Genomic DNA, 26,948 nt, shown 5'->3' on the forward strand with positions numbered 1-26,948 from the left:
ACATTCCTTGGTTTTGGCTGTGTCAGCACCTTGGCATCATGGTTGGAAAAATGTGGGGCACAGAAAGGAAAGGCACTTCTATATTAAAGAGAAGCAGGAGAATGCAGACCAGTAGGGGTGCTAACCAGCAATCACTAGGTCTCTGGCTCCCTCCTTGCAAGAAAGTCTGTTATAAAGACAAAGGAAAAACAGTGGGACAGTGCTTTGGTATCCTCAGACAGAGTAGAAGCTTGCTCTTTCCATTTCTGGGAAGGGGAAGTGACACCACCACCCCCTTCTTCCCCAGGGCAGGAGGTGAGTCGAGTGCCCACTGTGACACACAGCAGCCCTGGACAGGATGGTCTTAGCTGGATAGAAAGCAACTAGCTCGGCTTCCATTTCAGCCCTGGGAGCTGGCATGCACATCCAGACTAGGGTCCCCTCTGAGCCAGGTCCCAGTCCTGCCCATCTGCACCAGGTCCGAGTACTTCTTGGTGTTCCGTCGTTATCCTCATCCATTTAGCTGCCCTTCCTCCTGCCCGCACAGGCTGCTGCAGCAGCCGAACCCTGGATAGGGGCGCAGAGCCTCTGTGGGCTCCCAATGCGGTGTGCCACCTAGAGCAAACTGCTTGAAACATTTTATTTTCTGACTTTAACTTTTTTGAAGTTAAAAAAAATTATTTTATAGAGAGAGGGGTTGGGAGGGAGAAAGAGAGGGAGAGAAACTGGTCATTTGCCTCTCGCACACTCCCAATTAGTGCTGAACCCACAACTCAGTCATATGCCCTGACCAGGAATTGATCTGACAACCTTGCTGTTCGTAGGCTGGTGCTCAATCCACTGAGCCACACCAGCCGTGGCTTATTTTCTGACTTTACAAGTCATATCTGTGCATTATAAAAAACTAGTCCACTTCCAAAATGTATAAGGAAGAAAATAAAAGTCTCCAATCCCCCCAATCAGAGACGTTCACTGTTGGTATTTTATTGAATTGTCTTCTAGAATAGCTCTGCCTTAGTTTGTATCTATATCTGTTTAGAGATCATATTGGGTTTTATTTTAAAAGCTTTATATTATGTCTCTAACTTTCTCATGCAATTATTATATAATCATCCTATAGAAGGGCCATTATTTTGATAACTCACCCCCATTATTGGACATTCAGTTTATTCTCCTAAATGATGCTACAGTGACTGTTGCTAGCATAGATACATGTTCACATTTGTGACTATTTCCTCAGGTTGTATTCCTACTAGTGTCAAGAAATATAAACAATTTGAGCAAATTATCTAGACCTCAGCTTTCTCATGTACAATAATATAACAATAGAACCTACAATAATTAAGGGCAACAATCACTTCTCAGCATGTATGTGCCAGGCACCTTACTAAGAGCTTTACATGCACTAATTCATATAATGTTCCTAGTAGCCCTGGCAATATTTCCATTTCACAGAAGTAGCTTTTCCCAAGCCACATAGCCAGTGAGTAGGGTGGTAGGATTTCAAGCCAGGCAGGCTGGTTCCAGAATCCCTGCTCTTCACTGCTGTGTTAATACCACCCCTTGAGAGGAAAGAATGAAATCAAACGTGATCCCCAGGGTCACTTTTGGTCCTAACAATCTGCATTCTTCAGTTCTATACCAATGATGTTTCCAAGTAACACACTTGCCTGGTATGAGTTCACCGGCTCCTGTAATCCTCTTCATGCCCCCATTCGTGTGTTTGCTGAGGTTGGGGTCTGTGGTGGGTGGGTGTGTGCGTTTATACAATCGTATGAATTCGACAGAGTCAACAGGGAGAGTATGAAGCAGGAAAGCCTGGACAATCATGGACAAAACAATAAAACACTGGTGACCTGTTCTATTAGTTATAGATCGCTCATCATGGTTTCTTTTTTATCTTAAGGTCCTCAGGATCTTTGGCTGGGAAATCTGCCATTCTATAATTGGACTGTCACCCAGTGGAACAGGCATGGGATTGGATGTGGCCATCTAGTGCAACCCGGTCCTGGAAGCACATGTCTATATGTATTATCTAAGGAGGACTCCCCACCTCCAGCCCTCGAGCTGCTCTGCCCTGGGTGAGGAGTATTGCTGGGTACGAGGACTCATCCTGCAGGGAAGGAGAGCATCGACAGACTCGCCCCTGGAATGACATGTCCACGCTCTTTCTATTGCTTGCTCAATATAGAGATTGCCAGGCGTCCTTGAAATTCTGCATCAGTAGGTCTGAGAAAAACCAAAAACCTGCTTTTTAAAAATGCGCTCCAAGTGATTATCTTTAGGAAGTTTGGGGAAGAGTGGGCAGTGGATCTGAACCTTCGCAGGGCATCAGAATCACCTGAAAAGGTTTTTTTACCTTTTTTTATGTACCACTTCCTGCCCCCTCTGCTGTCTTTTCTTGCTTCTCCTCCAATTTGAATAATTCATTTAGGGTGGGGTCCAGGTGTAGCATTAACATAAAAGCTTCTCAAAGAGATTTGAGTGTGCAGCAGGAATTGGGAACCGCTAGTCTAAGAGATTCTAACAATGATAATTAGACACATTTACATGTAAGTGCACTTCACATTTTTCAAATCTCTTTCACAGTTGAACACCATAACAATCCACTAAGGTCAGCAGGGCAGGCATTATGATGATTGCCTTCAGCCCAGGGAGGTTGACTGTGTCGCCTAAGGTTGCACAGCTCCTCCCTCAGTCCCAGCAGCTGCTTTCTGCCCAGTCCAGGCCAGTCCTGCCAGGCCCTTTGGAAAAGAGCAGCTTCCCACCCACTGAAGGTCTTCCAGGATGAAATCATCTTAGCTTCCCTCAGCTGCCTCTCCTAGTGCTGATGCTCAGGAGGCCCTTTCTTTTTATTCCACCCATATCCCTTCTGCTGCAGAAAGCCCCTTGTGAAAAGCACAGTTAGGTTTTCTCCCAGACTCCATCCCACTTAGCAGTCAGATAATGGCACTGAGGGACAGAAGGCTTGGGGACCTGGGCAGTGCATGACACCCACAACCATCTGACCTTCAGCCCTTGATCTAGCTCTCCATTGCTTGTCCTCTGCAGAAAGCACAGCCCACTGCAGGAGCAAGGAAGGTTGTCCCTAACAGCAGCTGTCCAGGGCTAAGTTCAGTCTCCTCAACTGTCACCTCCCATGCCGATGAACTCCCATCTTTACCACCAAATCTGCTCTCCCCTGCACCCACTCCCCTGCCCACCCTGCCCCCGAATAGTCTTAAAGCCCACCTGAGTTGATCCTGTGAGCCGCTCTGAGGGCTGGAGGCCCCTGCAGTGCTGAGTCCCAGTCTGGACATCTGGAATAGATTTGAGCTAAACAAGGCAGACCAGGGAAAGGAAAACATAACAGGTCACTGCATGTACCCCTTCACCAGCAACCAGCTATTGGCTCAAACTCTCTCCTGTCTCAAACCAATGACTCTGTTTCTCTTTACTCTTCCTCTCCTTGTTCAAACCTTTTCTCTCACACAGGCCGAGTCCTGGAGAGGCTCCCAGCAACTGCAGACTTTCTGTGTCAGAATCCTGCAGCCTCTCTCCCTGGGAGGCTGGGAGGAGGAACGGAGGAGGCGGGGTTTTGCCTTACAGGCAATGCAGGCAGCAGAGCTGGACCAGGAGGGGAGAGTCCAGATGCTGACACCCCTCTCTTCCCTTTATCGACCCATTCAGCAGCCTTCCAACTGAGTTGGAGCCACCCACCTAGCAGATTCCTGCAGCAGTATCATTCTTTTCCCACTCCCAGGGCCTGCCCACCATGGGCTGTTAATTGATTTGGTGGGTCAGTGTGGAGGATCAATCAATGTCCTCAGTGCTTTGACCCCCGCACTCCCAGCACTGACTTTCAGGAAAAACACCTTATCTGCTGGCAGCTTTTCTGCCAAGTGAGAGGATTTGAAAGGAGGGGAGACGGCGTTGGGACCGACAAGCTCTCTTTTCCCAGAGCAAAGGAAGCAATGGCTTAGTTTTCCATGGCCCAGAATGGCTGGCTCGGTGGATCTTTACCATCTGTTTGGATAGCGTCAGATAGAATGGCTATCAAAAGGTCCAAGAGCCCTTCACAGTCACTGCCTTGTCACCCCCCAAGGCTGAGTCTCCAGGGGCTGAGTTGGTACTGTTGACCCTGTCCCCTGACTTGGTGGATTAGAGGAGGGTTGAAACTGAGGCAAATGAGCCTCTTTCCTAGGAGCCTTAACTTGGGACACAAGGTTCTGGTTCAGTCTGGGCTAGTTTCTCTATGGAAGAGATGGAAAACCTCCTAGCCATGGGAGCTCGAAGTGTTCTGACCTATCACTCAGCTTTGCTTTCTCATTTTATGAATGAAAAATAATCATTGAGGTCCCAAGAGTTCACTTGATTGGCTCATGGCTACTTTATAACAGAGCTGGTCCTGAAGTGTAAAGTGTTAACTCATTCTCTTGGCTAAGATGGGACACCTCTACAGATAATCTCCTGTACAAGCTCTCATTCAGCTCAGACTTGGAGAAAAATCACAGTAGCCAGGCACTGTGTAGGGCTTTGTGGGGAGAGCACAGACTTCAGCATCAGACTGGCCTAGACTCAAACCCTCTCCCACTCACTAGCGTTGAGACCTCGGGCACCTTCTTCACTCTCCTGGGGCCTGGTGCTCCTTAACTGTAAAACGCGGATCATCATGCTCATCTCAAAGAAATGTTGTGAGAGTTTTCTAATAAGGATAGGTATGCTTAGCACATAATCATTGCTCAATAAAAGAAAGGTTTCTTGGCCAAAATAAATAATAGTTTTCTCCTCTGCGCTCTAATTCTGAAGCTGGTTTGGCTTGGGAATTGTTTAGTGCCTCCGTGTTTGCAGCTGGGATCAAAGAAGAGTGGGCTTCCTTTTACTTCTTCTTCAGGCCCCAAGTGGATGACCCTGCACAGTGCCCAGGGTCACCCTGCTAGCCCATGATCACACCTCTCAGGCTCAGACAACTCCGGTGTGAAGAGAAGTGTGGCTGATGCTGGCAATTTAAACGAAAGAGGCACCTCTCTATTACTTTCTCTGTAGCCCTGTGAAATTAGCTCAGCCTGAGATCCAACCTTTATTAGAGGCCTACATTTTGCCTCCCATCCCCAGCTGCCAGAACCCCACTGCGTAAGAGATAGTAAAGGATCCAGGGGCACAGTTGAAAGGGGTTCTTCCAGTCTGGTCACTTCTGGGGTCATAGGATGACCCCGATAAAATGTGCCTTTTGAAACTCTTTTGAGTGGCTATGGAGGACACTGGCTGTACCTCCCTACCAGAACCTTGTGACCTCAAAGAATGAACATTTGGGGGGCCTGCACTGAGAAAGCTTGTGTGTTCTTCCTGTGCTAAATCACCACATCTGAGCTCCATTCCTAGCCATTTACCTCATCCCACAACGAATCCCTATGGCATGCCCATCTTTCCCAGATAGGATCCTGCCTCTTTCCACCTCCCCCTTTACCCTCATCTCTCTAAGTCCTAAACCTCCCTCAAAGACCACAGAGCTCATACCCAACTTTCTTTCTGAGGCCTTCACATGGACCGGCCCACTCACTCTGTGTGTAGTGGAGGTAACCTTGTATCTGTACACCTTTTCAGACTCTCGTTCTTTCTACGGATACCCAAACCACCAACCCTCACCTCACTTAGTTGAAAAGTGTGTTTAAAGTCCAGTTGGACTGTCATTTCCTTGAAGGCAGGGGCTCTGCCACATCTTTTCATTCCTCAGCAGCATTCCTCAGCCGGGAACTATTGGCTCTATCCCACAGTGGCATTTAAAAACAAAAACAAAAACAAAAGAACACTTATTTTGTCATATAACTTGGAGTCCTTGAGGAGAAACAGCTCCTGGATTGGTAAACCAGTTAGCTATGTAACTAACCACTTCAAAGCTTAGGGATTTGACACAGCAACCATTATGTTCTAGGTTGCAATTCAGCAGGTCAGCAATATAGGCTGGGCTCAGCTGGGTAGCTCTTCTGGTCTCGCCCGACCTGCACTTCCTCGTGCCTCTGTGGTCAGTCTGGGTTGATCAGGTGTTACTGCTTCTTGGGCTTGGCTGGCTGTTGGCCAGGGGGCCTTAGTTCTCCTGAGCATCTTTCCTGTTCCTCTAGCAGGTGGCCTGGACTTTTTCTCATGGTGGATGCAGGTTCCCAAGAGAAAGCTGAAACATCAAAGCCACTTGAGACCAAGATCTGTACCTAGTACAGCCACTTCTGCTGCATACTATTTATTGGCAGAAACAATCACTAGGCCAGCCCAGAATCAAGTAATGGGGAAATAAACTCTGCCTCTTGGTGGGAGGAGATAAAGTCACATTGCAAAGGCAGGTTGGGGAGTTTGAACCAGTTTTACAATCAGCCTGCTCAGCCATGATGCTGGGACTCAGAGGATTCTCTGGGATTCCCTTGGCTTCCCCCTCAAAGTTTTCAGTCTGCTGTAGGGAATCTGTGGATGTGGAGGGCCAACTGTATGCATTGTTATACAAGCATTTTAATAAGGGACTTGCGCATCTATAAATTTTATTAGCTGTAGGGGTCCTAGAACCAATCTCCCATGTATACCAAGGGACTATACATAAGTTTGTGGGGAGTCAAAAGTTACATGTAGATTTTTGACTGGGGGGTGCCCCTAACCCCTGCACTGTTGAAGAGTCAACTGTAGCCAAGGGAAGCAGAGAGGTTGGGATCTGTAGTGCGTGATAGTGGAGGTATGTAGCTGGGCTCCAGGTAAGGGTGGAAGAGAAATGAATTCTTTCCAGGCTGGAAGAAGTCAGGAAGGTTTTCCAGAGAAGCTGACACATCAGCCATGCCTTGCAAGATGAATTGGAATTTTCAAGATTAAAAGGAAAATTCTTAATGGAAGAATGTCTTGAACAAAGCCCAGAGGCTTGAAAATGGGATGATGTGTTCAAGGAGTTGGGACCTTTGGACACATCGGCAGAGAAAAAGGATGCAGGGGAGGCTGAAAAAATCACTTGGACCCACATTGGGAAGAACTGTGAAGCTGCTAAATTGTATTCATTCTGAAGGCTGTGGGAGAAAGCAAGAATTTTCAGTCAGAGGCATCCCATGCCCAGGTCCCATTTTGGAGTGATCCCTCTGGCTGAAGTGAGGACAGGAGTGGTGGGGGCCTAGGGGAACAGGGCTGGCATCGCCAGTGGTGGGAGAGGAGGTTCACCCTAGGCTGGAGGAATACTTTATCACTGACATTGTTTATAATGGCTGGAATGTGTGGGGGGAAAAGCAATCTGACTTTTGGCCAGTTTTATTATTGTTTTTAAATCATCTGTGGACAACGCATCTCTTCATTGCCTGCATGGGTGCAGATCTCTCAACATGCCACCCTTGCTGGGCCACTGGCGGAAAGCTCTTGCAGGAATCCAGGTGGAAGAAGTTACAGTCATTTATTGAGCATCTGGTAGGAGCTCATGGATGGATGGGCTGAGCATGGGTCCTGCAGTTCAGAGGTGGGTTTGAAAATAACCTTTGTGTTGGGGTGTTGCTGCGCCAGGCTGCATAAACTGTTCTCTCAACCATGAAAAGCAGGCATGCACACTAGGAAGGTGTGGAGTGGAGGTGAGGGGGGGTGGTTGTCATCATCCTATTGACCTTGGGGACATAGTGTCACAAATTCCATTTCCTTTGGCCACACCAGTCTCCTCTTGACCCTCCCTAGGAGGCTGAAGCCCTTACTCAGCCTGCTGGGCTGGGGGGTAAGGAACAACGTCTCTTATGTTCCTGGGACTTCCTCCATAAAATATTCAGGGCTGCCAGGAAATCGTCAAGGAGAGATGTTTGACGAATAGGTTTGTTCAGAAACAAACTGAAAAGCTTGGGTTGCCAGGCTTCTACGAGAGCCCCTGATCCCACCTTTGCTGCCCTTCAGGGGAAGCAGTAGCACTGTGCCATCCACATCCTAGGGCGTGAAGGAGGACTGTGGGTGCCATTGCTGGAGAGCAGAAATGGAGGATGGCAAGAGTGCTTTCCTTGACCTCTGATTGCTTTTCAAGCGCAGCCTAAATCAACTGTGATGTGATGGCCCGAAGGACTCGGTCACCTCAGGAAAGTGAGAAACTGGATCGTATGTGTTTGCTAGTTGCTGATGCCTGAACTTGAACAGAGCTAATCACCTACCTGCTGTCCCTGAGATTCTTGAGGGGGTGTTGGGTCACTGTGAGAAACAACAAACACGAGATGATTGCACGCACAATGCCATGTCACAGGTAAATGTGCGTGAATCATCTTACTCATATGTTTTTGTACATGTATAAGAAACAGGAATGGCTTGTTAGAAATGTAGTGATCTCTTGGTCTCAGGTCTGCATGTGTACATAGTTCATGTCCAGCTCATACAGACTTAGCCAGTGTTCACGTACAGTGAAACATTTGAAGTTATTCAGTTAACTTCAACAATGGAGTCAACTTTAATTAGTGCTTTGAGACTGCGCAATGCTGATGGGCATTTGACATGACTCGAGTGAGCCAAGTACTTGCTTTTGGATCTTGATCCTTGCTTGGAAATTGGAGAAAATGTTAGTGCTAAGGTGACTTCCTTCACCCACTTTAAACTGAAGCTCCATTTATGCACTTTTTATATACTTGGCTTGAATTCAGAGCTATTTGCGGGAAGTTAGATTTTCTGGTGGTTATTTTAGCTCAACTGGTAGTGAACTCAAGCCCAGTAAGAGTTCCCGCTGTAGTGCGAGATCGGAGTTCAGAATTTAAAGTCTAGTCTTGATATAGCATGGTGCCTTGAAAGAACATGGGCTGGAGGCTGGCATCCTGGTTCTATCCATCTAGCTGTATAATTTGGGGTGAATTATTTACACTCATAGAGCCTCAGGTTCCTCATCTGTGAAATAGAGAAAATAATGTCTATTTCAAAGGATGAGTGGCTTTGTTGATAAGATAATGTATTTAAAATGTCTTAAACACAGTGAGTGATTAATACAATGTAGTTATTATTATAATTAGACTATAGAGCTTAGTTGTCAGTGGTTCTATAATTAATTGGGCCCAGTAAGCTTTCTTTTGGTTATAAGAGACTAAAAATCTGGTTTAAAATAACTTAATCAAAAAGAGAAATTTATCAAGTCATATAACTTTATCTAAATTTGGGTTTCAGTTGGCAGAGATCTATAGAGCAGGCTGAAGCATGGAAGGTTGCAGGAGTTAAATGACTGCTTGGTAGGGTCACCAAATTTAGCAAATGCCTGGATTAATTTGATATATAGCTCTAAATGCTGAATTTTTGTAATTTATTGAAGAGAAAGGAATACAGGACATTTAGGGTGTGAGGCAAAATCATTAAATATAGGCCCTGTCTTGCATATGCAGCATGCTTGACAACCCTACTTCTTCGGGTATTTTCCCTCATGAAATTCTACCCATACCTGTAAGTAGTGTTTCCACCTAGTGCTAGTGGAATCAATTAATTTTATTCTCACATCAATTAAATTAACTACAGCCTTTTCTGGAGAATTCATGATAAATCAAAGGTCCATACTATGTTGCTTAAAAATAATGAAATTCCTCAAATAAAATAATATGAGCTTCAGGTACAGTGTGATCCAGGAGGTATAATTTTTCATCTCTATTAATGCAATTCTGCTGTGTGTGTTAGTTGCAGATGATGGTAAGATGGCTAGTAATTCCAGACATATATCTTGTCAGGTTCTGATCCAATAAAAAGAGTGCTTCTGTTAAGCCAATAAAATTCATAATCTGATTTTCATCAGTCAGAATTCCACCTCACCCTCTTATCTGGGCAGATTACTAGGCCAGGAGAATGGTTCACTTTCAGTGGACATATCTGGGGTACATGTACACCCCTGGAGGCAAGGTTGGAATGAGTTTTACTCAAAGCACATGGGCGGGGCATAGGGTGTGGAGATAACTTCTGCAGAGGCAAACTGGTGCTCTGTAACAAAAAGAAGGGATAAAATGGATATTTGGTAGCCAAAAAAGAATAAAGAAAACGCCTCCTCCCAAAACACAAATAAACAAAAATAGCAAATGTGGCCTAGGTGAGAAAAAGATGTCATAGCTTAAATAAACCAACACCAAAATAGGAGGAGGAACATGTCCACAGCTGTAGGTGAGGATTCCTAGATCTGTACTTGGACTTGCTGCTTCAGATTTAAGATCATACAAATATCAAAGAATGTTTCTGCATAATTATTTTTGGTAAGCTACTAGTACTTTTACTTTCAAAATTGTAGTAACATTATTACTTTATTCTGATTATTAAAATAATATACGCATAAAGGTATATAGAGAAAAGCCAAAGTCACCAATAACCCCACAACCAAGAGGTAACTCCTGTCAAGATGTTGGTATAATTATCCAGATACTGTGTGTGTGTGTGTGTGTGTGTGTGAGTTATACATATAAAATCCTTAGTTAAAAATAAAATCAAACTTAAAATTACTTTATTACCTTTTTACAATTTAATGTTACATTCTAAACATCTTTTCATATTGAATATAGATTTTAAAAATATAATTTTAAGGCTACATACATTTGAACAAAAATATCATAACTATTTAATCACCCTTTCATTAACAAGCAATACACTCACAATATCCCTACCTGTACATCCTTGTCCATTATCTAATAATTTTTGAGATTAAATTCCTGAAAGTGGAATTGCTGTAAGAACAATTGTGTATGGCTTAAATGTTTCGACATGCATTATTAAAATGCATTTCAGAAGGTTGCTCCTGTACTGGGTAGGATGGCCAGATAAAATAGAGTTAATTTGAATTTCAGAAAACAGTGATTTTTTTTTGTATAAGAATGTCTCAAATATTGCAAAATCATCTGAAACTGAAAGTTAGCTGCAGATCTTGGACTTTTATTTGCTAAATCTGGCAACTGTAAGACTGGGTAAATCTCAGTCCACAAGCCCAGAAGTGGCTCTGCAGCTTCACCGCTGGGCTGGGAGCCCGAGCCTCAGGTGGGCCACCTTTATATACCCAGTGGTCAACCATCCAGACTCTGGCCATCCCCAGGATGTTACCCATCTAGCAGTGTTTGGGTTCCTGTTCTTTTCTTACTGCTGACCTACCTGCTGTGCCCTCACATGACCTTTCCTGTGTGCAAGCTCCAGTGTCTCTCTCTCTTTTATAAGGACACCAGTCCTATGGGATCAGCCTCACTCGATGACTTCATTTAAGCTTCATTATGTCCTTAGAGGCCCCATCTCCAAATATAGCCACACTGGGGGTTAGGGCTTCAGCATATGAATTTGGGGGCCACAAACATTCAACCCATAACACACACTCTTCAAGGAGTTCTGTCCTTGTTGCTTTCAAAGACTCTGAAGAGTTCAGGCTCTTGAAAAAAAAAATAGGCAACCTCTGCTTATGAATAGAGTCATAAAACTTGTCAGTTGAACTCAAAACCAGGGAGAACTCAATTTAAAGTTTCTAACATTAATAAATTATTTATTTATTTATTTATTTATCAAGCAGTGGGTTTTCTAAATAATCTTTTCAATACACAAAAGTCACAAAAGATTGAGGGAACATAAAAAATGAACATTGACATATAGATGCATAAAAAGACTGGAAGCGTATCAGTAATAGTAATTACTAGCAGTTACTAAACTCTGTGCTGCCTACAAACATTAAGTCCTCACACTGTGAAGCAGCTTCAACCATTATTTCCAGTTAACAAACGAGGCACCAAGTAAGGAAGTGGGCTGAGACCAGCTCTGTGCAACTGCAAGAGCAATGTGTTATTTTATGGGTTGAAGGGATATATGCAATTTTCTGCTTCTTTTTTGACATTTTATGCAGTGCCTGAATGGTTTGCAATGAGAGTATATCTTTTAGGACAGAAAGAAAGTATTTCCATCTTGAAAAATGATAATGGGTGGCTATAGAAATTGAGAGGCAAACAGAAAAAATCACCAGCACTGAATGAGGGTGTTTATGGGACCCAACCAGCTCTGAATATTCTAGTTGTGGAGAAATTATGTGTCAATTTGATGGGCATCAAATAGTATCTTATTTAATTTTCATTTCATTGGCAATTATAATGCACATTTGCTCTTAAAGATAATGGTAGAGTATTAGCTGGCTATAAAAAGATGGAAATCTTGCCATGTGTGACAGCAGGGGTGGACCTTGAGGACCTCGTGCTGAGTGAGATACGTCAGACAGAGAAAGACAAGTACTGTATGATCTCACTTATATGTGAATCTTAATAAAAAACAAAATAAAAAACACCAAACTCATAGAAATAGAGATCAGATCTGTGGTTACCAGAGGCAGGGTAGGGGGGTTGGGTGAAGGTACAAACGTCTAGTTCTAAAACAAATCAGTACTGGAGATGTAATACACAACATGATGACTATAGTTAACATTGCCACGTGGTGTATTTGAAAGTTGTTAAGAGAGTAGATCCTAACAGTTCTCATCACAAGGAAGAAGACATTTTTTTCTCTTGTACTTACGTGAGATGATGGATAAGTTAACTAAACTTATGTGGTGATCACTTCTCAATATATGTAATCCAACCTTAAAGTTATATAGTGCTGTATGTCAATTAAACATCAATAAAACTGTAAAAAAAAAGGGGGGGTAGTGGTGGACTCGAAGCCTTGAGAATGTCCTGACAGTTTTCCTGGGGGTGCCTGCATGTAAACCGCAGTCCTCAGGGTGCTGCATTCTACCCCACCGCTCTGGGAATGCGCAGGGATTTGGTGGCATACCCCAGAGGAACAAGATTTTATCAAGCTCAAGGTTTCAAGAAATGCTAAACTCCACATCCCTCATAGAAAAGGCAAGCATGGTTGTGGAACAGCTATTGAGCCTGTCTTTGAAACAGTAGTAAGAGCAGCTACTGTAGACACGAGACTGAGATGGTCAGTGATTCACAATGGGTCCAGCAGGAGGGAGGGTCGTCCAGGTTGTGGTCCTAGCTTTCCCCTGCTGAGGTGGCCTGGTCCCAGCTCTGGGGACTGCAACCCATTTGAAGATGTGACTGCTCACAGCTATTGCCAGAACCTGATTTGGGGGGGCAAGGGAAGGAGTATTTTCAAATACATGCATGAAAATTCTCAGGTTTAGTTGTATAATTGTATTATATCACAGACATAAAAAAATTAAGACTCTCATGCCTATTTTAGCTTGTGTCCGAGGGGAGTTAATGTAAAGGAAGACAATTTGATAGTTTGTTTTTAGAACAAACTTTAAGAATATTTGGTTCATCACACAATTCGGAAAAAGTAGAAATAAAACTGGATGAATTGAAATTTGACTCACCAGCAAAGGGCTGAATCAGCACTGGATTATCAGGCAGTGCCTAATTGCACAGGGAGTGTGAATGAGTGCTGTCCAGCTGTGGCTGCTCCCATTTAGGACCCCTGGTCCCCTAGCTTGTGCTGGATTTGGAATTTTGCTCTTTAGCCGACAAATGCTCCTGGTGGCCCTGTCAGGCAGTCCGTGCCACCATCTCTTCTGCATATTAATGCGTGTGCAATACATTGCTTCTTTTTTGCCCCTATTTTATAAAAATGAGGGAAAACAGAAAATCTCCAGCACAGAGTATAGGGGTAAACTTCATAGCATCGACCCAAGATAAAAGTCCTCAGGTTCGCCTATAGGCCGAATCTTCAGCTTCAATCAGTTGGGCGCTGGAATTCAGCTGTTGAGCCCATGCCGACGTACAAAGGAAGATTACATAGTTGAAGATCATATGTGAAGTGCAGGAGATATATTGTGAATGATTATGTTTAAAAGGAAAAGTGTAAGGAATGATATTATATGTTAGCTCTCCAGGATAGAAACCCCATACAGCACATAAATGCTTTATGCTTTTTATGTCAATATACGTTTCCAGAAATTACGTTTGAAGATGGGAACTGAAAGTACAGAGACAGGTGAGTGGCAGGGCTTTAAAGAAAAAGCACGCAGTCTCCCAGTCCTACAGTTTGAGGGTAGAGAGGAGACAGATGAATAATTATTATTCATACCCGAGCAGTACATATTGATTATTGCAGTAGGAAAAGGTAATGTTTCAACAAATTATTCAATATGTATTTATTGAGCTTTTATTTTGTATGAGCAATTAGGATATAATGATAGACATGATTTCCTCCTTTAATGGAATTTATGATTACATATGGGGGTGGGTATGTTAGTATTGATGGAGGAGCTGGAGGCAGATGTTAAACCAATAAGCTCAAATGTAAAATTGCAACTGTGGCAAGTGTTATAAAGTATAGACATCCACATACCTGTGCTATCACAACCTAAAACAGGGGGCTTGACCTAATAGCTCTTTAGCTGATATTTGAACAATGAGCAGGAGATAAATAGGGAAAGGTTCTAGAAACAGTATTGCAGGCAGAGGGGACAGCATGTCCAAAGGCCCTGTGGTGGGGAAACATGGTGTGAGACTGGGGTGACAAGGGAACGGGCAGGCATGGAACAAGGTGGATGGGTTAAGTGTTTCATCTTCAGCCTAGGAGCAATGGGTACCACGGGCATGTTGAAATGGGTGGCAGTGCAGCAGTATGATCAGATATGTGTTTAAAATACCTGGCCATGGTATAATGGGTTGGATGCACTGAATAGATGTAGATGGACCCAGTGAGAACACTTTCCCAACCTCCAGGTGAAAGATGGCACTAGGGTAGTAGTGATGGAGATAGAAAGAGGTGGTTGGATTTGAGAGCCATGGAAGAGGTAGGAGCTTCAGGCCTTGGTTGTGGACTGCACGTGGTGCGTTAGAGAGAAAGAGGTAGAAGAGAGGGAGAACAAGACTTCCAGAATTAGTAATACAAAAGAGTAGGCAATCTGGTAGTCACTTCCTTTTGGTATTAAATGAAGTATGATTTTGATGGGGAGGTGAAACAGCACATTAAAAATCATTTAAACTTGTATTAAAGTAATACATGCATGTAGTTGGAAAAGCCAAATGATACTCTAAGGCTTCTAAGGAAAACCAGCAGGCCCTGTTGCTCTCCTTACATGAATCCAAATCCTACAGAGACAACCGCTTTTCATTATTTTAACAGTCGACATCCAGTATTTACCTTTGTTTTCCTTGCTAAAGGCTTACATTGCTATTTCATTTTTTTAAATGTTTTATTTTGTTTTTGATTTTAGAGAGAAGGTGAGGGAGAGAGAAAGAGAAGGTAAGAAACATTAATGTGAGAGGGAGACATCGATTGGTCACCTTTCTTACGCACCCTGGGGGACCGAGTCTGCAACCCAGGTGTGTGCCCTGACTGGCGATCAGATCTGCGACCCTTGGGTTTGTGGGACAATGCCCAACCAACTGAGCCACACCAGCTGGAGCTATTGCTATTGCTTGATTTCTTTTTTTTTAATTTAACAAATATTTATAAAGCTCCTTCTTTGTGCTGGTCACTAAACAGGAGTACATTAGTGAACAAATCATGGATAGATGTAGTGAACAAAATTCCCTGCCCTCATAGAGCTTTCACTCCACTGGGGAGCATAAGCAAACGCTCAAGTGAAATATCATTCTGAACATCTCCTTATATGGAGGTGTTCCCCTGAATAGGATAACATAGAGAAAATGATCATTCATGGGAGCAATGTAGGGGAGATAAGGATAGAAATGCAATGTTAAATAAGGACCTAGGGGTATGGGATGGCCTTGTTCAGACGATGGCATCTGAGCAAAGACCTGAAGGATGGGAGGGAGAGCCCTGTGGTTATGTGGGGGAAGGGCATTCAAAGCAAGACAGCAAGTGCAAAAGCCCTGAGGTGGGAGGACATATGGTGTAACTGAGGGCCAGAACAGCAAAGCAGCCCCTATTGCCGGGGCAAGGTGAACAAGGGGAGAGCAATGAGGAATAAGATTGGAGTGCAAAGGTGGGGCAACACTGTTGAGTAGGGCCTTGCGGGCTGCTGTAAGGACTGACTTTTACCCTGGGTGATGGGACATTACCTCTTATCTTTGTACGAAGCCATATGCCCAGTTTTTCTGCTTCCAACATAATTTATTGGTTAAATCAATGTTTAGTGTTTACATCATTATTCCTATCAAATATTTTCTGCATTGACAAGCAGTGTATTATGGTAATGTTCATTTAATCTCTTGTAAACATTTTGTTAAAAATTGCCTAATTTTCTTTACCTGCTTAGTTTTCTGTGTACGTATTTAAAATTCTTTCCAAAATCTCCAACAGACTTGGAAAACCCATCTAACCACCATTTTCCATGCGATCCAATGCATCAGGCTCTCGCTGGGCTCCCCCCCCCCCGCCCCCCCCCGCCCCCCCCCCCCCCCCCCCCCCCCCCCCCCCCCCCCCCCCCCCGCCTTGCTGTCTCCCCCTCCAGTCTCGCCTGCCGTCTCTGCCTCGGCACAGCTGTGTCCTGGGAAGTCGAGTCCTCTTCCAGGCCGAGTCTCCGTTTCCCTGCCTGTCTTTTCTTCTTTCTTGGTTTGTTTCTTCTTTTGGTGGGGCAAATCCCCACACATTTTCTAGGAAATGGTAAAAGGGAGGTATATATTTGAAACTTTGCATACCTAAAAACACCTTCACTTAATTCTCAAACCTTACTAGTGATTAGACGGATGTAAAATTCCAGGATGAATGGCATTTTTGTTCAGAATTCTGAAGGCTTTGCTCCACTGCTTCCAAACTCCCAGTCTTGCCATGAGAAGTTGACACCTCTCTGATTTCTTTGTATGCGACATTTTTTTCCATCTGGGAGTTGTTACATCTCTTCATCTCCCAGTGCTTTGCACGATCATGACTATATTTGAATTTCAGATAACCTATGAGTAATTTTGCAATATTTGGAACATACTTTTATCAAAAGATTACTCATTGTTTATGAAATTCAAATTTAACTGGGTGTCCATTTCTCTTTGGTTTGTTTTGCTAAATCTGGCAAATTTAAAACTTGGGCCTTTTAATCTGGAAACTTGTGTCTTTTAGTTTAGGGAAAATTTCTTGTATTATTTATTTTCCTTTAAATTAAAATATTAGTCTATGCCCCAAAAGATAAATATTTCAACAAGGCTTATAAGCAAAATTATTTATTGTTATTTTTGTAACAGAACCTGGTCCCACCACCCTCCCCATCCTTGTCTTGCACTCCCCAGAAACAATCTCTTTAGCTGTTTCTTCCAGTTTTGCCACTTTTCCCATTTTTTATCAAGTCTTAGAAAAGTTGACCTCCTACTGTGGACGATAAGGATGTCACTTTCTTATGTCATCCAACATCACTCTCCAGGGGCTGCTCAACCCACTCTAGTACGGTCAGAGCAGCCCCAGGGCGAAGCCCGCAGTGCATCGTTTACATCCACATCACCAGTCGGAGCGAAGTGCAAAACCTTGGCGTTTGGAAACTGTGTCCTGACATCTGACACAAGATTTCCTGAACGCAGATGTGCTTGTACTGGCTTCTTTCAAACGTGAGCAACTGAGAAAAGCAATCAGATTTCTGTTCACTCTCCTTGAAACAACAAAGAACTGCATGTTTACTATTCGCTAAGATGTTATCTTTCGCTTGATGACCACTGGAATTTCACAAGGGAACACAGTTTCCTTTGTCTCGTTCTGCTTCTATCCACGTTGCAGAAGTCACTGCCCCTGGACAAAGCCCATGGAAAGTGCTGGGTGACGTCCTTGCGACACTGACGCCACGAGGTCAGCAACAGGGCTGCAAGGCCCGCAGGACCCCAGGCTGACTGTGCGCGTTGGGGTCGCCTTCATCCTTTAGTGAAATTACAAGTCGCTCCGTGGTACGGGCCGTGGGGCTTGCTCTCATACGATCAATGCTACAAGTATTAACTCTTTTCATTCCATGGAAAGAAACACAGCACAGGCACAACACTATCTGCTGGCATTTTTGTAAATCTTTCCCTCTTCTAGAGCAGGTTCACAAACGTCTGGTCCTTGCGGAGCCGTAAGAATCTGGAAACACACCACATCGTTGTCATCCCTGTTTTACACGTGTGGAACAGAAGTGCAAGCAATTATTGGTTTTATTTATTTTTAGCCAAACCCTGCCTGCCTTGAAGGGCTCAGGGGTAGTTACGGAGTCACATACATCATATTAGATGGATAAGCGAGGGGCCTGCCTTTGCCCAGGGCGTGGGAGAGGCAGACGTTGAACACAGGACTAGGCCCCACATCTCACATACTTTCTAACAGGAGGCAGTTTTGCACCATGTTTTGGGCCAGACTGTAAAGGCTGCAGGATACCAGGGAAGAAAGAGATCCGTCCTGTTGGGGTGGTCAGAGAAGCTCATGAAAGTGGTGGACCTAGCTGGCCTGGAGGATGGTGGGACCAAGGAATGTGGGAGGGGGAAAGGTGGGTGGGGTGAGGGAGGAGCCAGGCTGTGGCAAGAACTATCACGGAGGGAGGTTACGGCCCTCCTATACTCAGGGTCAGAGGTGGGTCTCTGGGGCCAAGGTAGAGGGCACTGGGAGTTAGAGGGCAAGGGCCGCGACTGGGTAGATTGTACGAGGCTTTACTTTCTGGGGCCTAGAAGTCAAGCAAAGTGCTTGGACTTGGTTCTTGCAGGACTAAAGGACTATTAAATGTTAATAATTAAGGATGCAGTATATAAAGGCAACTTCTGCAGGATGGCTTCAGGTTGCATGTGCTCAGCAGTGGCTGATAGTTGCAGGGGCCCTGGTGAGGCCCATGGAGTGGGAAGTGTGGTTTGAGCAAACAAGAAATTTGGGCTGAGTTGGGGACCACTACTCAAAAGGAGGAGGAGGAGTTGAGGGAAGAAGGCAGAGGGCGTTCCTGGGGTCTGGTGCTCTTTCTCTTGCAGCTCACCCTCATATGACTAACTATACTTCCTTTTATTCTGATTCCTCCCTGGCAGGCAAAAGGCTGGCACTGCAGTCCAAGCAAGGAGGCTTACACATAGGTCTTGATAGCGGCTGGACAGAGAGGGCCTGGACCTTTCACTTCTCCAGAAGACGAGAGCCCTCCTTGGGTAACCTGGCCTGACACCCCTCCCGTGACCTCCCACCACAGTGACCAGACTACAGGAAGCTGAGACCAAACCCGCCAGCATTAAAGACGAGGCCCAGAACGTTGGAGTGAGGCTGTAAGGGGAAGTGAGAGCTGGTGGCATAGGCAAAAAAGGCCAGGTATGGGGAGGTCAGAGGTCAAGGGATGCCAGAAAGTGCCTGCCACAGACCCAACCAGGAAAAATGTGGCCACGGAAGACTAACAAATAAATATATGTCAAAGTCACAAAGGCTCTGTGTTTTGCTGTGTGAAAACATCAACAGCTAAGTTAGGCAGACAAATTACGTAGTCCTGACAAAAGCAGGCAGGTTTCTAACATGCTTGAACACCTGGCCAGCTTCCCAGGGGCCACTCACAGATCATCAGCAAAGGCGCTTGACTGCCCTCAGCAGCAGATTGCCCTGACAGGGAATACTCTCCAAGAAGGCAAAGTGTGTAACCCATAATCTAGGAGTTGTCTGCTTCATGTATCCAAGACTGTGGGCAAATGTCAAGGGCAAAGTTACATTTCCCATGGCTTTCCCAGGGCCCAGATGATACCATGTGCAGGGTCTCCCAGGAGCAGGTAGGACTTCTTTCTAGTGTGTGACCCACACTGCACTTCTTGTCACTGACAGCTCTTCACCCCTGGCCTGTCCTCAGGAGAAGAAAAGCAAGGTCACTTCTGGGAAGTCCCTCCTTCTTACCTCTCCCCAGATCCTGCCAGGGTGCTCTGGAGGGGCAAATTCCCAGTAGTAGGCACTCACCCAAGTAGTTTTACCTCTGAAAACAAAACACATGGCTAATTTTCTTGCCCTGAATTTACTTTCCTTGTTAGGTGTTGCTGGGGTGACTGTTTGCTTTAATGCCCAGAATGTCCCAGATGTGTTCTGAGTTCTGGGGCTTTGTTACTGTACTGCAGAAGCCTCGGCAGCAGGGACCACATGCTTGGACACATGCCCACCTAATGTCAAACAGAGCACCTGACACAGAATTGTCACTTCTAAAATGTCTGGTGAATGACTGAGTGAGGACATGAATGAATGAAGTGTGACTCTGGTTAGAGGATACAGTTAAAACACTTTTATACTAAAAGGGTTCTGCATCCAATTCCACTGTGGGGAGGGAGGTTTCTCTATACCATCAAGCAATTCTCAGATACCAGCTGGGCTCCCCAGGATTGAACTCAGTCCCCACAATATGCCCAGAGGCAGCATCAGCTCCCACAGGTTGAGGACTCATTCCCTCCATGCTGCTGCCCCTCCCACCCCCTTTCAGATGCCAGTCACAAGTTCCTGTTGTCACCTCTGCTTTTGACGACTGGCTTATAAATCAGAGGTTCCCAAAACCTCCTCCTCAGGCTCAATTAATTTGCTGGAGTGGCTCACAGAACTCAGAGAAACATTTCACTTCCTAGATCACTGGGGTATTGTTACAGAATGTAAGTCAGGAACAGCCGGATGGAAAAGAGCCAGACGGAGATGGGAAGGGGAGCCGAGCTTCCCCGCCGTCTCTGGGAGCCACTGTCCCCAAATCTCCACGTGTTCTTCCAAAAGCTCTCCGAATCCCATGAGTTTTTATGGAGGTTTTGTTACACAGGCCTGATGGTCAGTTGGGTGGGACTGAAAGGTCCAACCCTCTAAGCACATGGTTGGTTCTCCTGACCACAAGTCCTCATCCTTAGGCACTTCCAAAAGTCACCTCATTCACATAACAGGATACCCCTATCCCTCTCATCACTTAGGAAGTTCCAAGTGTTGTAGGAGTTCCGTGCTAGAAACCCAGACAAAGACCAAATGTGTTTTTCATTATAAATCATAATATCACACATACAAATCACCAAGAACTCACACATTGCTTACTACAAGTGAAGGTGGTTGCCAAACACCCCAGCAACACACACACACACACACACACACACACACACACACACACACCCTTTTCTTTCCCAGGCTTCTCTTGCTAACGAAACCTGGTAACTCTGACATCTCCTATGAAGGTCCATTTCCTCAGCTGTAGCTATCACTTGTTTGTTTCTTTATTTAACAAGTGTTCGTCGAGTGCCTACTATGTATGCACTGAGCAATGCATAAAACCAACAAAAACCCATGCCCTTATGAAGGTTAGGTTCTGTTAGGGGAAGACAGGCAACTAATATATTGTGTTCTTTATAAGTACAAATGCAATAGAGGATAATAAGAAAGGGGACTATGAAATGCAGTAGGGTGGGGAGGGGTGGAGGTCAGCTTAAAATAAGGGAGCCAGGGAAAGACTGAGCTGGAAGGGAATATTTGGGTAAAGAGCAGAGGGAGTGAAGAGTGAGGCATGTAGGTACCGGAGAGAACTTCTAGGTAGAGGGAATCGCACACACAAAGACCCTGAGGCAGGAGCCTTGCTGGAATATTCTAGGAACAGCCAGGACGCCAGAATGGCGGGAGTGCAGGGAGCAAGGAGGCAAGTGGCAGATGAGGCCCAAGGTCACTGGGTGGTAGAGGGTGGGGCTTGCCAGGCAAGGCCTTATAGGTGCCTAAAAGGACTTTGCTTGTACTTGGACTTGGAGGGGAAGTCATTTCTTCAGGGTCTGGGCAGAGAAGTGATATAATTGGACTTAAATTTTAACAGAATTACCAGTTAGGAAGCTGTTTCAATCATCTAGGTGAGAGTGGATGGTGGATATGGGCCAGGCTGTCCACAAAGGAGGTGGTGAGAAGTAGACAGATTCTGGCTGATTTTGAAGGGAGAGCCCACAGGGAGAATTGGACGTGGAGTGTGAGGGAAAGAAGGAGGGCAAGGAGACTCCCAGGTGGTGGGTTTGACAGGTGTGTGGAAGAAAGGAAAGATGCAGAGGTTGGACCGTTTCTGGGTGCTGCTGGAGTCCCAGGGACACCCTCTCAGAAGCTGACCTGCAGGATGACCACCCCCCAGCTAAGCAGGCTCTCCTCCCTGATTTACACAAGCCCAGCCCCTCGTCCTTCCTTCCTGCGGCCAGTGGGAGAGGGGCAGTCATTGTTGTCCCTGCCCTCTCTAATTCCTAACCCCACGTTTAGGATGGGCTACATCTGCATGTTTGTGGTTCATGCTCAGTCTCTCACTCCTCTCCCTCCACACATCCCCCCTCTGATTCTATTCACTACCCTCTGGATGTCTCACCCGCCCCACTCAAACTAGAGCAGAGGGAATCTGCTTCCATGCCAAGTGACAGAACACCCATAGCAAAATAACCAGAGAACTCTCAAGTACTCTCGGACTAGGGGACTGCCAGCCAAGTTTATCGCCCAAAGGGTGGGACCATGGAGACTTTTGCAAAGTGGACAGATAAAGGAAGAAAGTCACCCTTCATGCTGTGAGCAGGAGACTTGATGTCACGGGCTGCCCTCAGACTGTCCTTGCTCTCTGCCATCCTCCTGCCTTTGGAATACACCATTCTAGAGGTCAATATTGGCTTTGCTTTTAGGTGAGGCAGCAGAGGACTGATTTACCAGGCCACTTTTGGGTGCTCTAGGCTGGCAACAGAATAATTGCGCCTCTTGAACTCAGTTGGGCTGGCCGAAGACTGGGAGCTCACAGGGCCACAGGAGGGGCAGTCTCAGCGCTGTTCATCAGCTCCAGCGTGTGGCAGCCACACCATGGCAGAGTGGAAGGAACTTTGGGCTGAGAGTCTGGAGACCTGGGGACCAGTCCTGGCCCTGACACTGATCTCATTGTGTGATAAGCATCAAGACATTTCACTTTCCATTCCCGAGTTCTCCACTTCATCTAAGAAATGGAGAATTAGGGCAAATAATCTCCAATGTCTCTTTCCACCTAGTAATTCTAAGATTTTTAACCCTATCACATGGGTAACTAGGGGCGAACTGACTTCCAGGTATATGATGGAAAAGGAGAGCCTTCTCCTCTTGCACAGGGAGATCTACGTTGATTAAATTCTTTTTTTAAGTATATTTTATTGATTATGCCATTACAGTTTTTCCAGTTTTTTCCCTTTTATCCCCTCTCTGCCCTGCACCCTCCAACCCTCCAGCATTCTCCCCCTTAGTTCATGTCCCTGGGTTGTACATACAAGTTCTTTAAATTCTCTGTTCCCTTTTTGATGTCTCCCCATCTATTTTATGCCTAACAATTATGCTTCTTCCTCCCTGTACCTTTTGCCCCCTATTCCTCCCTTCCCCCTCCCCACTGAAAACCCTCCATGTAATGTCCATTTCTCTGATTCTGTTCCTGTTCTAGCTATTTGCTTAGTTTTTGTTGTTTTTCTTTTTATTTTTTTAGTTTGTTTATAGCTGTGAGTTTGTTATCATTTTACTGTTCATAGTCTATCTTCTTCAATGTCTTAGATAAGTGCCTTTAACATTTTGTATAATGGCTTAGTGATGATGAACGCCTTTAACTTAACCATATCTGGGAAGCACTTTATCTGCCCTTCCATTCTAAATGACATCTTTGCTGGATAGAGTAATCTTGGATGTGGGTCCTTGCCTTTCATGACTTTGAATACTTTCCAGCCTCTTCTTGCCTATAAGGTTTCTTTTGAGAAATCAGCTGATAGTTTGTAGGTAACTCTCTCCTTTCCTCCTGCTGCTTTTACTATTCTTTCTTTATCTTTAATCTTGGGTTACTTAATGATGATGTGCCTTGGTGTGTTCCTGTTAGGGTTCAACTTCTTTGGGGCTCTCTGGGCTTCTTGGACTTCCTGGAAGTCCATTTACTTCACCAGATTGGGGAAGTTTTCCTTCATTATTTGTTCAAATAAGTTTTCAATTTCTTGCTCTTGTTCTCCTTCTGGCACTCCTATGATTCGGATGTTGGAATATTTAAAGTTGTCCCAGAGGTTCCTAAGCCTCTCCTCATTTTTTTGATTTCTTGTTTCTTCATTCCGTCATGGTAGGATGTTTATTTCTTCCTTTTGTTCCAAATCGTTGCTTTGAGTCCTGGTTTCCTTCCTGTCACTGTTGGTTCCATGAATATTTTGCTTTATTTCACTTCGGGTATCTTTGATTTGTTCTTTCATTTCTCGACCAAGCTCAATCAGTTCTGTGAGCATTTTGATTACCAGGGCTTTAAACTTTCTATTAGATAGGTTGGCTATCTCCTCATTATTTAGCTCTCTTCCTGGAGTTTTGCTCTGTTCTTTCATTTGGGTCCTATTTCTTTGCCTCAGCACACCTGTGAAGTTGTAGGGGAAGAGGCCTTAGCTATTCACTTGGGCAGGGCAACCCTCTTTGTTGTGCTGCAGCGCTGCCTGTGGGGGAAGGGCCAGAGAGGGAACAGTGCAGCTGGCCTGCTCAGCTCTAGCCCCAATTTCCAAGGAACTCTCCTGTGAGACTGGGAGTTTCTCCCACTGCGGCAACCCCACTGTAGTCCACAGTCAGCTCTGAGTCTCAGTTTCCCATCCAGGCAGCCCCGCCCTCATGGTCGGCTGCCTTGCCGCGGGATCTCTCCATCCACCTGTCTTACCGGTCTGGTTGGTCTGATTAACTGTTTCTGCAATTCCTTGGCTGTCGGAATTCCATGCAGTTTGATTTTCTGGCACTTCTGGTTGTTTATTGATTTTGGATTGGTTGTTATCCTCCTTTTGGTTGTGCCAGGAAGCAAAGGGTTTCTACCTATGCCTCCACCTTGGCTGGAACTCTGTTGATTAAATTCTTGTTAAGCATCTATAACTGGTGCAGGCAGCTATAATAACCAGGCAACTTTGATGCTTGTTAAAATTATTCTGGTATCCAGGCAATAATGGCACATTTATGGATCACCTATAATATAAGGTGGTTGATGTGATTGAGTAAATATACAAACAGTGATTAGAGCTGTGCCTGTCCTGTAGAAAACATTTATAAGTGTTAATTATCATTATTATTATGATAACTATTATGCGATGAATCACAGGAACATTCTTTTCCTGCTAAAGAGGAAAATTTCAGAAAGAGGTAGAATTTCTCTATCTCATTTTCACAGGGCTCCAAGCTCAAGTCAACAGACCTGGCTGAGCCCTTGGCCTGGAATCTTTGGCTCTGTGGCCTCAGAGAGGATCCTTCATCTCTGAGCTCAGTATCAGCACACAAAGTCAGCCTGGTGGTTGGGGCAGAGTGGGAGAGATCAGAATAGGGTGCATTAGATGGTCATTTGAGAGCCAAGTACAGTGATGTTCGTGAAAGTGCTTGGTGACTGTCAGGCTCCCGCCAAGCGTAGGAGATGATGAGTAATGCTGTGGCTTCCTCCTGTATGAGCAATAGGCTGTGAGCTCATTTGAGAGTCTTGGCGTTTTAGAGCATCTCAGATATAGGAGGAAGCTGGTTGACCTGCACATCAACAGCCCCAACATATGGAGGAAAACAAGCCCCAGGGAAGTGAAAGGGATTTGTCCACAGTGTTGTGGTGGCTGGAAGAGACTTCCTGTGTAGGAGGTTAGTGCTCCTGGCCCGCTGGCTTCTGGCTTGCTGCTGACCCTGAGGCCTACAGCCAGAGATCAAGACTGCTTGTCTCAACAGCCACAGCCTCCCCTGCTGGAGGTGATAAAAAAAACCCAAAATGACTTCCTGCAGAAACTTTGCCTATTCCTTGAGATGACATGTGTGAGAATTTTGGGCCACCCTGTCAGCTCTGTATTTTTCAGCAAGTGCCTTCTCCTTTGAAGATCCAGAGTCACTTTCCAATTCTGAGAACTCCACTAGAGGGAGCCACCATCACTTGTATATACTTGTGTTTCTCCCACCAGCCTGATGGGAAACAAAGACCCTCAGAGCTGGCCTTGGTGGTCCACGGCACCTCCTGGTTGGAAGACCTTTGGAGACAACACTTGGGTCGTTCCACGGGTGATTGCATGACTAGTCAAACTTGCTGTGTGAATCCATTTGGGGCTGGAGTCCACACTGCCCTTCTTCTGGGGCTGCCAGGTTCTTTTCCCCAGCAGTCAGTCCTGATGTGGCTGGATGTCCGGCGAACTGGGTGATGACCAGCACCCCTGTTCATACTCGAGAGCAGGGGGAGGAGGTGTTATGTGCATTGTAAGCACTCTGCTCAGAGACCCTGGGCAGATGTGGGGGAAAACTGAGTGTTCAAAGGCTCCTCGATCCCCTGGCCTATAAAGTCAAGTGGGAAACTTCAGGGACCCTTGCCTGTGAGGTGTTTCCAACCTCCCAGAGGAGGCAACAGGTAGTTGAAAGCAGCAGGCACTTGCCCTGGAAATTCCGCACAGAAGCCTGACATCCTGGGAGCTTTTTTCCCAGCTTGCTCTCTCTGGAGGAAAATTATCCAGTGAGGCTGGGAGATGACATGGCAAAGGGATCAGGTATCTTTTGAAAAAATGCTTTTCCAGTTCCAATACCTCCCAGTCACAGAGATTTTTCAGAATCTCACCAGGCTATGGACAGGCTGAATAATCTTGAACTCCTACTTGCTAATTGGACCTGGAATTGGGAGGGAATAGATGGATAGGGGACTTTGGGCAAAACCTTTTCTCTTCCAGGGCAAGTCTTCAACTCCAGATTTCAGTTTCCTCCTCAGTCAAGTGGGGAGTTGAGGTCGATGACCTCTAAGATCCTGCCCGAAGGCAACAGTGGTGTGTTCAGCGTGTTCTCTGCATTGTGGCTCATTTGTCACTAACTTTTTTTTTTGATGTTTGAGGTATATTAAAAGATACTTCCCTTCTCCACATAAGCATATTTTTAAAATACCCATAAAAAGAAAATTAGATTGACCTCCTAGAACTAGTCAACTCATCAAAATGATTCCGAGCCCTCTGTGCTTAACAGTGTCAAGAGTAATAGGTGCATTTCACAGAAATAGGCTGGAAAAGTGCAAAAGCAAAGCTAAGGTTTATGTTTTCTGTGTCAACAATCATTTGCCTACTGTCTGGTTTCTTTCTCAGTCCTGCTCACTTTTGACGGGCTCTGGCCTGCTTGCTGGGTGGGGCTCACATCCCCGTGCCAGGGTCCTCATTACTCCTAATTTCCAAGCACTACTCAAAGATGCTTCAGTCACTAAGGCTTCACTCCAAACTGGGCTTTGATGAAAAGACAGTGGGTGA

At 45.2% G+C, this 26,948-nt stretch overlaps 1 protein-coding gene across 3 annotated transcripts in view; it reads left to right on the forward strand.

Moving 5' to 3' along the window:
* KCNA6 (potassium voltage-gated channel subfamily A member 6) overlaps positions 1 to 19,044 on the forward strand; it is a 36,764-nt gene extending 17,720 nt beyond the window's left edge. Inside the window, exons 2-3 of one of the 3 annotated variants that reach the window (XM_053920992.2) lie at positions 1,886 to 2,328; positions 18,795 to 19,044. The gene's annotated coding sequence lies outside the window, so the exon portion shown is untranslated. Of the gene's footprint in view, positions 1 to 1,885; positions 2,329 to 15,085; positions 15,115 to 18,794 lie in introns of all 3 variants that reach the window. The other 2 variants (XM_053920993.2, XM_053920991.2) reach the window with 2 other exon arrangements.
* Positions 19,045 to 26,948: the final 7,904 nt, after the last annotated feature.

This window comes from Desmodus rotundus, chromosome 3, assembly GCF_022682495.2.
Source record: "Desmodus rotundus isolate HL8 chromosome 3, HLdesRot8A.1, whole genome shotgun sequence".
Taxonomy (NCBI): Eukaryota; Metazoa; Chordata; class Mammalia; order Chiroptera; family Phyllostomidae; genus Desmodus; species Desmodus rotundus.